Genomic DNA, 11,494 nt, shown 5'->3' on the forward strand with positions numbered 1-11,494 from the left:
TACCTGGTGCTGTGCGGCGCTGTCCCGTTCTCCGCTGTCCCGTTCTCCCCATCGCAATCATTGCGTCCTATGGAGGAGCATGTGACACACACGTCACTCACCCTCCCCTGCGCCCAGCGTAACGCTACGGAGGAAGCAGAGTGACGTGTATGTCAAATGCTCCTCCGTAGGATGCAATGATGCGATCGGAAGAACGGGACAGCGGTGCGGCAACACCCGAGGACAGCCACAGGTGAGTGCTGTCTATAAAGGGGGGGGGGGCTGCTGTCTATAAAGGGGGGGAGCTGATGTCTATAGGGGGGGGGGGGCTGCTGTCTATATAAGGGGGGGCTGCTGTCTATAAGGGGGGGGCTGCTGTCTATAAAGGGGAAGGGCTGCTGTCTATAAAGGGGAAGGGCTGCTGTCTATAAGCGGGGGGGGCTGCTGCCTATAAAGGGGAAGGGCTGCTGTCTATAAGCGGGGGGCTGCTGTCTATAAGCGGGAGGGGGGTTGCTGTCTATATGCAGGGGGGGCTGCTGTCTATATAAGGGGGGCTGCTGTCTATAAGGGGGGGCTGCTGTCTATAAGGGGGGCTGCTGTCTATATAAGGGGGGGCTGCTGTCTATAAGGGGGGTCTGCTGTCTATAAAAGGGGGGGGCTGCTGTCTATAAAAGGGAAGGGCTGCTATCTATAAAGGGGAAGGGCTGCTGTCTATAAGGGGGGCTGCTGTCTATAAGGGGGGGCTGCTGTCTACATAAGGGGGCACTGCTGTTTATAAGGGGGGCTGCTGTCTAAAAGGGGGGGCTGCTGTCTAAAAGGGGGGGCTGCTGTCTATAAGGGGGGGGCTGCTGTCTATAAGGGGGGGGGGGGCTGCTGTCTATAAGGGGCTGGCCAGCTCCCTACAAGGGGGGACACTGCTCCCTGTCTACAAGGAGGGGGCCCACTGTCTACAAGTTGGACACGGGGGGGCGCTGTCTACAAGGGGGGGGGCCGTTGTCTACTAGGGGGGCAAGAGGGGGTGCTGTCTACAAGGGGGGGCTGTTGTCTACAAGGGGGACACGGGGGGCGCTGTCTACAAGGGGGACAAGAGGGGGTGCTGTCTACAAGGGGGGGCCCTGTCTACAAGGGGGGGCTGCGGTCTACAGGGGGGCTGCTACTAATGTATGCAACTATCTATACTACCTACAAGTGGATACTACCTACTATTAAAGGCAATCTTACAGCAGAGTCACCTGCACAAACTTCAATTTATAGGTAGATAGTGCAGGTGACCCGGTTTCTACCGCTGCTCATCATGTGGTTGTCAGCCCAATTGCTCTGGAGACATCGGTTTTGCCGCCAATGCAAATTCCCTGTTCTGTTCAATGGAGAAGAGAGAAATCTTGGCTCATATTACAGCAGCCGCCTCCATTGTATGCAACAAGGACTCACATATCATACGGTAAACAGCGCCAGAAACCGGGTCACCCTGGTGTCAGATTCCCTTTAAAATAAAAGTACTCGTACTTGGTATTGGCGAGTACCAGAATTAAAGTATCGGTACTCGTACTCGTTCTTAAAAAAATGGTATCAGGACATCCCTAATTAAAAGTATGGGGCAACACCAGTATGTTGTATGAATTTTTTTTACACTAACATGCTGGTGTAGACCCATACTTTTAATAAGGGTAAAAAGAGAAAAAGCCCCCCAATATTTGTAAAGCAATTTCACCCGAGTACGGAAATACCCCATATGTTACCCCAGCTGTTGCAAGATTACAACTCCCAGCATGCACTGACAGACAATACATGCTGGGAGTTGTAGTTATGCAACAGCTGGAGCCACATTGGTTGCGAAACACTGAGAGTTTGTTACTTAACTCAGTGTTTCGCAACCTGTGTGCCTCCAGCTTTTGCAAAACTAGAACTCCCAGCATGTACGGTCTCTCTCAGTACATGCTGGGAGTTGTATTTTTGCAACAGCTGGAGGCATACTGGTTGCGAAATACTGAGTTAGGACACGAACTCTGTTTCACAACCAGTGCGCCTTCAGCTGTTGCAAAACTGCAACTCTCAGCATGCATTGACAGCCGAAGGGCATGCTGAGAGTTGTTGTTTTGCAACAGCTGGAGGCACCCTGCTACATCTCCCAGCATGCCCTTTGGCTGTCCGTGCATGCTGGGAGTTGTAGTTATGCAACAGCTGGATGCACACTTTTTCATAGAAAAAGTGTGCCTCCAGCTGTTGCTTGACTACAACCCCCAGCATGCACAGACTACCAAACGGCATGCTGGGAGTTGTAGTTGGAACTCCAGCTGTTGCAAAACTACAACTCCCAGCATGCCCTTTGGCTGTGCATGCTGAGAGTTGTTGCTAAGCAACAGCAGGAGGTGAACAGGCCTCACCTCCTGCTGTATCCTGCCACCGCTCCTGCTGGTCTGTCGGCAGCCGCCGCTCCTGAGGGGACCCCCGCCGGGCCTGGCAAAGATAGGATACCCCCACCAGCCCCGATCACCGCCCAGCAGGGTAGTGATTGATCAGTCATTCTGACCGATCAATCACGTGATCGTGAGACGGCACCCTAGCCACCTCACTTCTGCTGGGTAAGGGTGAATGGGGCCCATAGTAGACCCGTAGTAAGGTGGGTTAATTCTAAGTTTTTACAGTACGGGAACCGGAACCGGTTGAGGGGAGTGAAAATCGTGCGCTCCCGTATCCCAGCGAGACTCGGCCCGTATCTATTTCATTTCAATAAGTCGACCGGAGTCAAACAGTGACTCCGGTCGGCTCATTTTTGCCCCGTATCCGGTTTTGTGACCGGACCTAAAACCGCGGCATACCACGGGCGACCGATGTCACCATTTGACTCTGGTCGGCTTATTGAAATGAATTACATACGGGCCGGGTCTGGCTGGGATATGGGAGTACTCGGTTTACACTCCCCTCAACCGGTTCCGGTTCCCATACTGTAAAAACTTAAAATGAACCCACCCTACTACGGGTCTACTACGGTTTTGTGTCCTGTTTAAAAACCCAGTTCCCGTACTGTAAAAACGTAGACTGCAGTTTTGTGTACAGTAAAAAAAAACACACAAAAGCGTACAGGACCAAAAATGTACACAACTGGATACATCTTGTTGCATATGTTTGTGTATGGGAGGACTATGTATACGGTTTTCTATACCGTTGTATACTGTTTTCCTATACAAAACAGTATACGGGAACCCTATAGCAAAATCGTGATGTAAATGCACCCTTGTTAATGTTTTTCATTATAAGGTGTATATAATAAACAATACAATGGGGTGTGTGGTTAGTGGTGAAGAATTGGAAGGGTAAAAAAACACATTCGTATATACTCACGCATGTTATTACTACAGCGTTCTGTAATGCCCTGAGGTCTGGTTACCATGATTGTGACCTCCAGGGAGTTTAGCAGACCTCCAGGGAGTTAATCCCCCTCTCAAACTCCTCTTTCTGGGCATCTTCTCTTTTGTCCAATATTCTCCAGAGGGGACTAGTCTAGTCCACAATCATCCCATAGCACGCTCAGTTGCACATGTGTTCTGAATGGGGAAAGGAGAATAAGCCGCTGCCAGATACCTCCCTGACAACAATAGTATTTGGCCTATTGAAATCCTGCCGCCTGATCGTTATCTTCCCTGAAACCTACCATAATCGAAGAGTCAGAGGACCACTATGCACATAAGATGGTCATCCAGATTCACTTAAATCAGCGTATTTGGCAGACATTAACCCCTTAAGGACTCAGCCCATTTTGGCCTTAAGGACTCAGACAATTAAATTTTTACGTTTTCGTTTTTTTCCTCCTCGCCTTCTAAAAATCATAACTCTTTTATATTTTCATCCACAGACTAGTATGAGGGCTTGTTTTTTGTGCGACCAGTTGTCCTTTGTAATGACATCACTCATTATATCATAAAATGTATGGCGCAACCAAAAAACACTATTTTTGTGGGGAAATTAAAAAGAAAAACGCAATTTTGCTAATTTTGGAAGGTTTCGTTTTCACGCCGTACAATTTATGGTAAAAATGACGTGTGTTCTTTATTCTGAGGGTCAATACGATTAAAATGATACCCATTATTACATACTTTTATAATATTGTTGTGCTTAAAAAAAAATCACAAACTTTTTAACCAAATTAGTACGTTTATAATCCCTTTATTTTGATGACCTCTAACTTTTTTATTTTTCCGTATAAGCGGCGGTATGAGGGCTCATTTTTTGCGCCATGATCTGTACTCTTTTTGATACCACATTTGCATATAAAAAACTTTTAATACATTTTTTATAATTTTTTTTAATAAAATGTATTAAAAAAAGTAGCAATTTTGGACTTTTTTTTTTATGTTCACGCCGTTCACCGTATGGGATCATTAACATTTTATTTTAATAGTTCGGACATTTACGCACGCGACGATACCAAATATGTCTATTAAATTTATTTTTTACGCTTTTTGGGGGTAAAATAGGAAAAAACGGACGTTTTACATTTTTTATTGGGGGAGGGGATTTTTCACTTTTTTTTTTACTTTTACATTTTTTTTTTTATACCATGATTGCTAATACTGATCTGTTCTATGTGTAGGACATAGAACAGATCAGTGTTTTCGGTCATCTTCTGCTCTGGTCTGCTTGATCTCAGACCAGAGCAGAAGACGCCTGGGAGCCGGAAGGAGGAAGGTGAGGGGACCTCCGTGTGGCGTTCTGAACGATCGTATCCCCGCAGCAGCGCTGCGGGCGATCCGATCATTCATTGAAATCGCGTACTGCCGCAGATGCCGGGATCTGTATTGATTCCGGCACCTGAGGGGTTAATGGCGGCCGCCCGCGAGATCGCGGGCATTGGCCATTGCCGGCTGGTCCCTGGCTGCGATCAGCAGCCGGGATCAGCCGCGCATGACACGGGCATCCTTCCGATGCCCGCGGTTATGCACAGGACGTAAATGTACGTCCTGGTGCGTTAAGTACCACCGCGTCCTTAAGGGGTTAAAGGGGTATTCCAGGATTTTTTTTATATTTTTTTTTGACTATGCTGCAGGGGCTGTAAAGTTAGTGTAGTTCATAATATAGTGCCTGTACCTGTGTGTGACGGTTTTCTCACAATTCTGTGATTTTGACTCAATATTTTTAACAGCATACACAATGACTGGTGTCCCAGTTTTTTCCCAGTTTGCAATGCGGCCGAGACCTGACTCCCTAGTCATCTGATAACAGGGAGCCTGTCTGCCTCAATGGGTGGAGGGATCACTTAGTGGCATAGAGATCAATCTGCAACAGCTGTAGCCACCCTGATTGAAAACAACAGGTCTTTGAATGGATGCAGCTCATTTATGTTTCAATGGGTGGGGTGGCTGATGTGTGGGAGGGAGGAAATGGAATTATGGGATTTGTAGTCAAAAAAAGAAAAGTCAAACAGGAAATACAAGTTCACAAAAAGCTAGCCACAGTATTATGGTAATCTCACAACATAGCCATTTAGCCCCAAGACAAGTCAGATCCTTCCTAAGCTAATCACCTTATGGTGGATAACCCCTTTAACCTAATGTTAATGACCAACTAAGGGATGCTTAGGTATTATAAATATTTTCCATTTCCAGTCTCCCACAGGCTGTAGCAACCAATTTGAGCAACCCCTTTGACTGGCACAAGCAAGAGCCTTCTACTGTAGTATTTTAAGCATTTTATATAACCATGAAAGAATTGTATTTCATTTCAAAGGGATTGTTGGCTTTGTTACAAAAGCTGATCATAGGATGTGCTGCTGCTAAGACCCCCAGCGATCAGCTGTAATATTTGGGGGTACTCAGCTGCAAGTGTTTAATTCTTGTACGGTGCCACATCATAGTAAATGTAGCATTATATGTGTGTCCATTAAACTAAACAGATGTGCCTTGTTATGGAAGTGCTAGATCCTCTGGAGAGAGATGCTCATCTGCTATATGTTGGAGGTCCTGGATGAAGGACGACTACATTTTAGTAACTGAAAAGTGTTGAGTGTTGTCACCAGGTTTATGATTCCCTATCTGATAGAAACATAAAGTAGGGATGGACACTCTGAGGCAGTGATTCCCAACCGCGGTGCCGCGGCACACGTGTGTGCCGTTCGCCACTGGCCGTGGTGCCGCAGGATTTTGCTGTGATTTACTTATTTTTTATTTATTTATTTTTAAATATCCTGCCCCGGCCTGCGCACTTATGACTGGCGGCGCTGGGGGGAAGGGAAGCCTGCATGCGCACACAGCGTCCCCCTCCCCACTGCGTCCTCTGCATCCCTCTCCCCCAGTCTGCCCCCCCTTGTCACCGAGTCTGCCCCCCCTTGTCACCCATGTCAACCCCCCCCCCTTGTCACCCATGTCCACCCCCCCGTCACCCATGTCCACCCCCCTGTCCACCCTCCTGTCACCCCTGTCCACCCTCCTGTCACCCATATTCACACCCCCTGTCCACCCTCCTGTCACCCATGTTCACCCTCCTGTCATCCCTTTCACTCCTGTTCACCCTCCTGTCACCCATGTTCACCACCCCCCGTGATCCATATCCATACCCCCTGTCCACCTTCCTGTCACCCCTGTTTACATTAATGTTCACCCTCCTGTCATCCCTTTCACTCCCATCCACCCCCCGTCACCCATGTTCACCCCCTCCTGTCACCCATGTTCACCCCCTCCTGTCAACCATGTTCACCCTTCTGTCATCCCTTTCACTCCCGTCCACCTTCCTGTCACCCATGTTCACCACCCCTGTTCACCCTCCTGTCATCCCCGTCCACCCTCCTGTCACCCCCGTCCACCCTCCTGTCATCCCTCTTTCAACCCTCTGTCCACTCCTCCACACCCCTCTGTCACCCATGTCCACTCCTGTACACCCATGTCCACCCTCCTGTCATCCCTTTCACTCCCGTCCTCCCCCTCCTGTCACCCATGTTCACCCACTCCTCTACACCCCTGTCACCCATGTACGCTCCTCTGCACCCCTCTGTCCGCTCCTCTACACCTCTGTCCACTCCTCTACACCCCTGTCACCCATGTACACTCCTCTACACCCCTGTCACCCATGTACACTCCTCTACACCCCTCTGTCCACTCCTCTACACCTCTCTGTCCACTCCTCTACACCCCTGTCACCCATGTACACTCCTCTACACCCCTCTGTCCACTCCTCTACACCCCTGGCTCCCATGTACACTCCTCTACACCCCTCTGTCCACTCCTCTACACCCCTCTGTCCACTCCTCTACACCCCTGTCACCCATGTCCGCTTCTCTACACCCCTGTCACCCATGTCCACTCCTCTACACCCCTGTCACCCATGTACGCTCCTCTGCACCCCTCTGTCCACTCCTCTACACCCCTCTGTCCACTCCTCTACTCCCCTGTCACCCATGTACACTCCTCTACACCCCTCTGTACACTCCTCTACACCCCTGTCACCCATGTCCGCTCCTCTACACCCCTCTGTCCGCTCCTCTACACCCCTGTCACCCATGTACGCTCCTCTACACCCCTCTGTCCACTCCTCTACACCCCTGTCACCTCTGTCCACTGCTCTACACCCCTGTCACCCATGTACGCTCCTCTACACCCCTCTGTCTGCTCCTCTAAACCCCTGTCACCCATGTCCGCTCCTCTACACCCCTCTGTCCGCTCCTCTACACCCCTCTGTCCGCTCCTCTACACCCCTCTGTCCACTCCTCTACACCCCTGTCACCTCTGTCCACTCCTCTATACCCCTGTCACCCATGTACGCTCCTCTACACCCCTCTCTACGCTCCTCTACACCCGTGTCACCCATGTAAGCTCCTCTACACCCCTCTGTACGCTCCTCTACACCCCTGTCACCCATGTACGCTCCTCTACATCCCTCTGTATGCTCCTCTACACCCCTGTCACCCATGTACACTCCTCTACACCCCCTCTGTACGCTCCTCTACAATCCTTTGTCACCCATGTCCACCCCTCTACATCCCTCTGTCACCCATGTCCACTCTTCTACACCCCTCTGTCACCCATGTAAAAAAAAGTTCGGCGCCTAATAGATTTGTTTTGCAGGTTTAACGGTGAAGAATTGTGTGTGGAAGAAATCGTGATGATGGCCCGGACCAGATGGAGAAGAGAAGGCAACGATGCAAATTAGAGAAGACGTCATTGGTGAGTTGCTATATAAAGCAGCACTTTAAACTACATACCCACTGATAAATAGATATAGTGCATTGCGTTTTTTACCATTGCTCGTCAACCTCGGTAGTGGTGCCCCGCGGATTTTTATTTTTTCGAGGTGTGCCCCAACCCGAAAAAGGTTGGGAAACACTGCTCTGAGGGAATGTGTTGCTCTTTTTTTTTCTAGCAATCTCTTTCCTGAAATCACAGTCTTTTTTATCTATGGACTACAGAGCGCACTCGATATTTGTGAGCTGCACAAAATAGGCTGTAATAAGGTGAGCTGTTCACCCCCCCCCAAACAAAAACCCCACAATGGCTCTTCGAATATTGCAACACAAAAAAACATGTTTTTTTCCACATAAGTCAAGTAAGTTGCACTCCCTAAAAAGCATTGCCCTTCTCAAGACTAAATATTGGTATAGTTTTGGAGAAGAGGGTGCTGAGGGGATGTTCATCTGTGTGCTCCTCCAATACACTGAATATGTGTTGTGTCAGGCTAAGAGAGTGCTGTGCGCTCCTCCAATACACTGAATATGTGTTGTGTCAGGCTAAGAGAGTGCTGTGTGCTCCTCCAATACACTGAATATGTGTTGTGTCAGGCTAAGAGAGTGCTGTGTGCTCCTCCAATACACTGAATATGTGTTGTGTCAGGCTAAGAGAGTGCTGTGTGCTCCTCCAATACACTGAATATGTGTTGTGTCAGGCTAAGAGAGTGCTGTGCGCTCCTCCAATACACTGAATATGTGTTGTGTCAGGCTAAGAGAGTGCTGTGTGCTCCTCCAATACACTGAATATGTGTTGTGTCAGGCTAAGAGAGTGCTGTGTGCTCCTCCAATACACTGAATATGTGTTGTGTCAGGCTAAGAGAGTGCTGTGTGCTCCTTCAATACACTGAATATGTGTTGTGTCAGGCTAAGAGAGTGCTGTGTGCTCCTCCAATACACTGAATATGTGTTGTGTCAGGCTAAGAGAGTGCTGTGTGCTCCTCCAATACACTGAATATGTGTTGTGTCAGGCTAAGAGAGTGCTGTGTGCTCCTCCAATACACTGAATATGTGTTGTGTCAGGCTAAGAGAGTGCTGTGTGCTCCTCCAATACACTGAATATGTGTTGTGTCAGGCTAAGAGAGTGCTGTGTGCTCCTCCAATACACTGAATATGTGTTGTGTCAGGCTAAGAGAGTGCTGTGTGCTCCTCCAATACACTGAATATGTGTTGTGTCAGGCTAAGAGAGTGCTGTGTGCTCCTCCAATACACTGAATGTGTTGTGTCAGGCTAAGAGAGTGCTGTGTGCTCCTCCAATACACTGAATATGTGTTGTGTCAGGCTAAGAGAGTGCTGTGTGCTCCTCCAATACATTGAATATGTGTTGTTTCAGGCTAAGAGAGTGCTGTGTGCTCCTCCAATACACTGAATATGTGTTGTGTCAGGCTAAGAGAGTGCTGTGTGCTCCTCCAATACACTGAATATGTGTTGTGTCAGGCTAAGAGAGTGCTGTGCGCTCCTCCAATACACTGAATATGTGTTGTGTCAGGCTAAGAGAGTGCTGTGTGCTCCTACAATACACTGAATATGTGTTGTGTCAGGCTAAGAGAGTGCTGTGTGCTCCTCCAATACACTGAATATGTGTTGTGTCAGGCTAAGAGAGTGCTGTGCGCTCCTCCAATACACTGAATATGTGTTGTGTCAGGCTAAGAGAGTGCTGTGTGCTCCTCCAATACACTGAATATGTGTTGTGTCAGGCTAAGAGAGTGCTGTGTGCTCCTCCAATACACTGAATATGTGTTGTGTCAGGCTAAGAGAGTGCTGTGTGCTCCTTCAATACACTGAATATGTGTTGTGTCAGGCTAAGAGAGTGCTGTGTGCTCCTCCAATACACTGAATATGTGTTGTGTCAGGCTAAGAGAGTGCTGTGTGCTCCTCCAATACACTGAATATGTGTTGTGTCAGGCTAAGAGAGTGCTGTGTGCTCCTCCAATACACTGAATATGTGTTGTGTCAGGCTAAGAGAGTGCTGTGTGCTCCTCCAATACACTGAATATGTGTTGTGTCAGGCTAAGAGAGTGCTGTGTGCTCCTCCAATACACTGAATATGTGTTGTGTCAGGCTAAGAGAGTGCTGTGTGCTCCTCCAATGCACTGAATATGTGTTGTGTCAGGCTAAGAGAGTGCTGTGTGCTCCTCCAATACACTGAATGTGTTGTGTCAGGCTAAGAGAGTGCTGTGTGCTCCTCCAATACACTGAATATGTGTTGTGTCAGGCTAAGAGAGTGCTGTGTGCTCCTCCAATACATTGAATATGTGTTGTTTCAGGCTAAGAGAGTGCTGTGTGCTCCTCCAATACACTGAATATGTGTTGTGTCAGGCTAAGAGAGTGCTGTGTGCTCCTCCAATACACTGAATATGTGTTGTGTCAGGCTAAGAGAGTGCTGTGTGCTCCTCCAATACACTGAATATGTGTTGTGTCAGGCTAAGAGAGTGCTGTGTGCTCCTCCAATACACTGAATATGTGTTGTGTCAGGCTAAGAGAGTGCTGTGTGCTCCTCCAATACACTGAATATGTGTTGTGTCAGGCTAAGAGAGTGCTGTGTGCTCCTCCAATACACTGAATATGTGTTGTGTCAGGCTAAGAGAGTGCTGTGTGCTCCTCCAATACACTGAATATGTGTTGTGTCAGGCTAAGAGAGTGCTGTGTGCTCCTCCAATACACTGAATATGTGTTGTGTCAGGCTAAGAGAGTGCTGTGTGCTCCTCCAATACACTGAATATGTGTTGTGTCAGGCTAAGAGAGTGCTGTGTTCTCCTCCAATACACTGAATATGTGTTGTGTCAGGCTAAGAGAGTGCTGTGTGCTCCTCCAATACACTGAATATGTGTTGTGTCAGGCTAAGAGAGTGCTGTGTGCTCCTCCAATACACTGAATATGTGTTGTGTCAGGCTAAGAGAGTGCTGTGTGCTCCTCCAATACACTGAATATGTGTTGTGTCAGGCTAAGAGAGTGCTGTGTGCTCCTCCAATACACTGAATATGTGTTGTGTCAGGCTAAGAGAGTGCTGTGTTCTCCTCCAATACACTGAATATGTGTTGTGTCAGGCTAAGAGAGTGCTGTGTGCTCCTCCAATACACTGAATATGTGTTGTGTCAGGCTAAGAGAGTGCTGTGTTCTCCTCCAATACACTGAATATGTGTTGTGTCAGGCTAAGAGAGTGCTGTGTGCTCCTCCAATACACTGAATATGTGTTGTGTCAGGCTAAGAGAGTGCTGTGTTCTCCTCCAATACACTGAATATGTGTTGTGTCAGGCTAAGAGGAGTGCTTGTGTGCTCCTCCAATACACTGAATATGTGTTGTGT

The 11,494-nt window shown here is 48.3% G+C and overlaps 1 protein-coding gene across 4 annotated transcripts in view; it reads left to right on the forward strand.

The window, feature by feature from the left end:
* The window catches only part of PIDD1 (p53-induced death domain protein 1), an 89,349-nt gene that overhangs the window by 24,427 nt on the left and 53,428 nt on the right, over positions 1-11,494 (forward strand). For 2 of the 4 annotated variants that reach the window (XM_056526927.1, XM_056526932.1), the window contains exon 2: positions 8,034-8,132. The exons of the other annotated variants lie outside the window; for them this stretch is intronic. The gene's annotated coding sequence lies outside the window, so the exon portion shown is untranslated. The remainder of the gene's footprint in view (positions 1-8,033; positions 8,133-11,494) is intronic. 4 annotated transcript variants of the gene reach the window in all.

This window comes from Hyla sarda, chromosome 6, assembly GCF_029499605.1.
Source record: "Hyla sarda isolate aHylSar1 chromosome 6, aHylSar1.hap1, whole genome shotgun sequence".
Classification (NCBI taxonomy): domain Eukaryota; kingdom Metazoa; phylum Chordata; class Amphibia; order Anura; family Hylidae; genus Hyla; species Hyla sarda.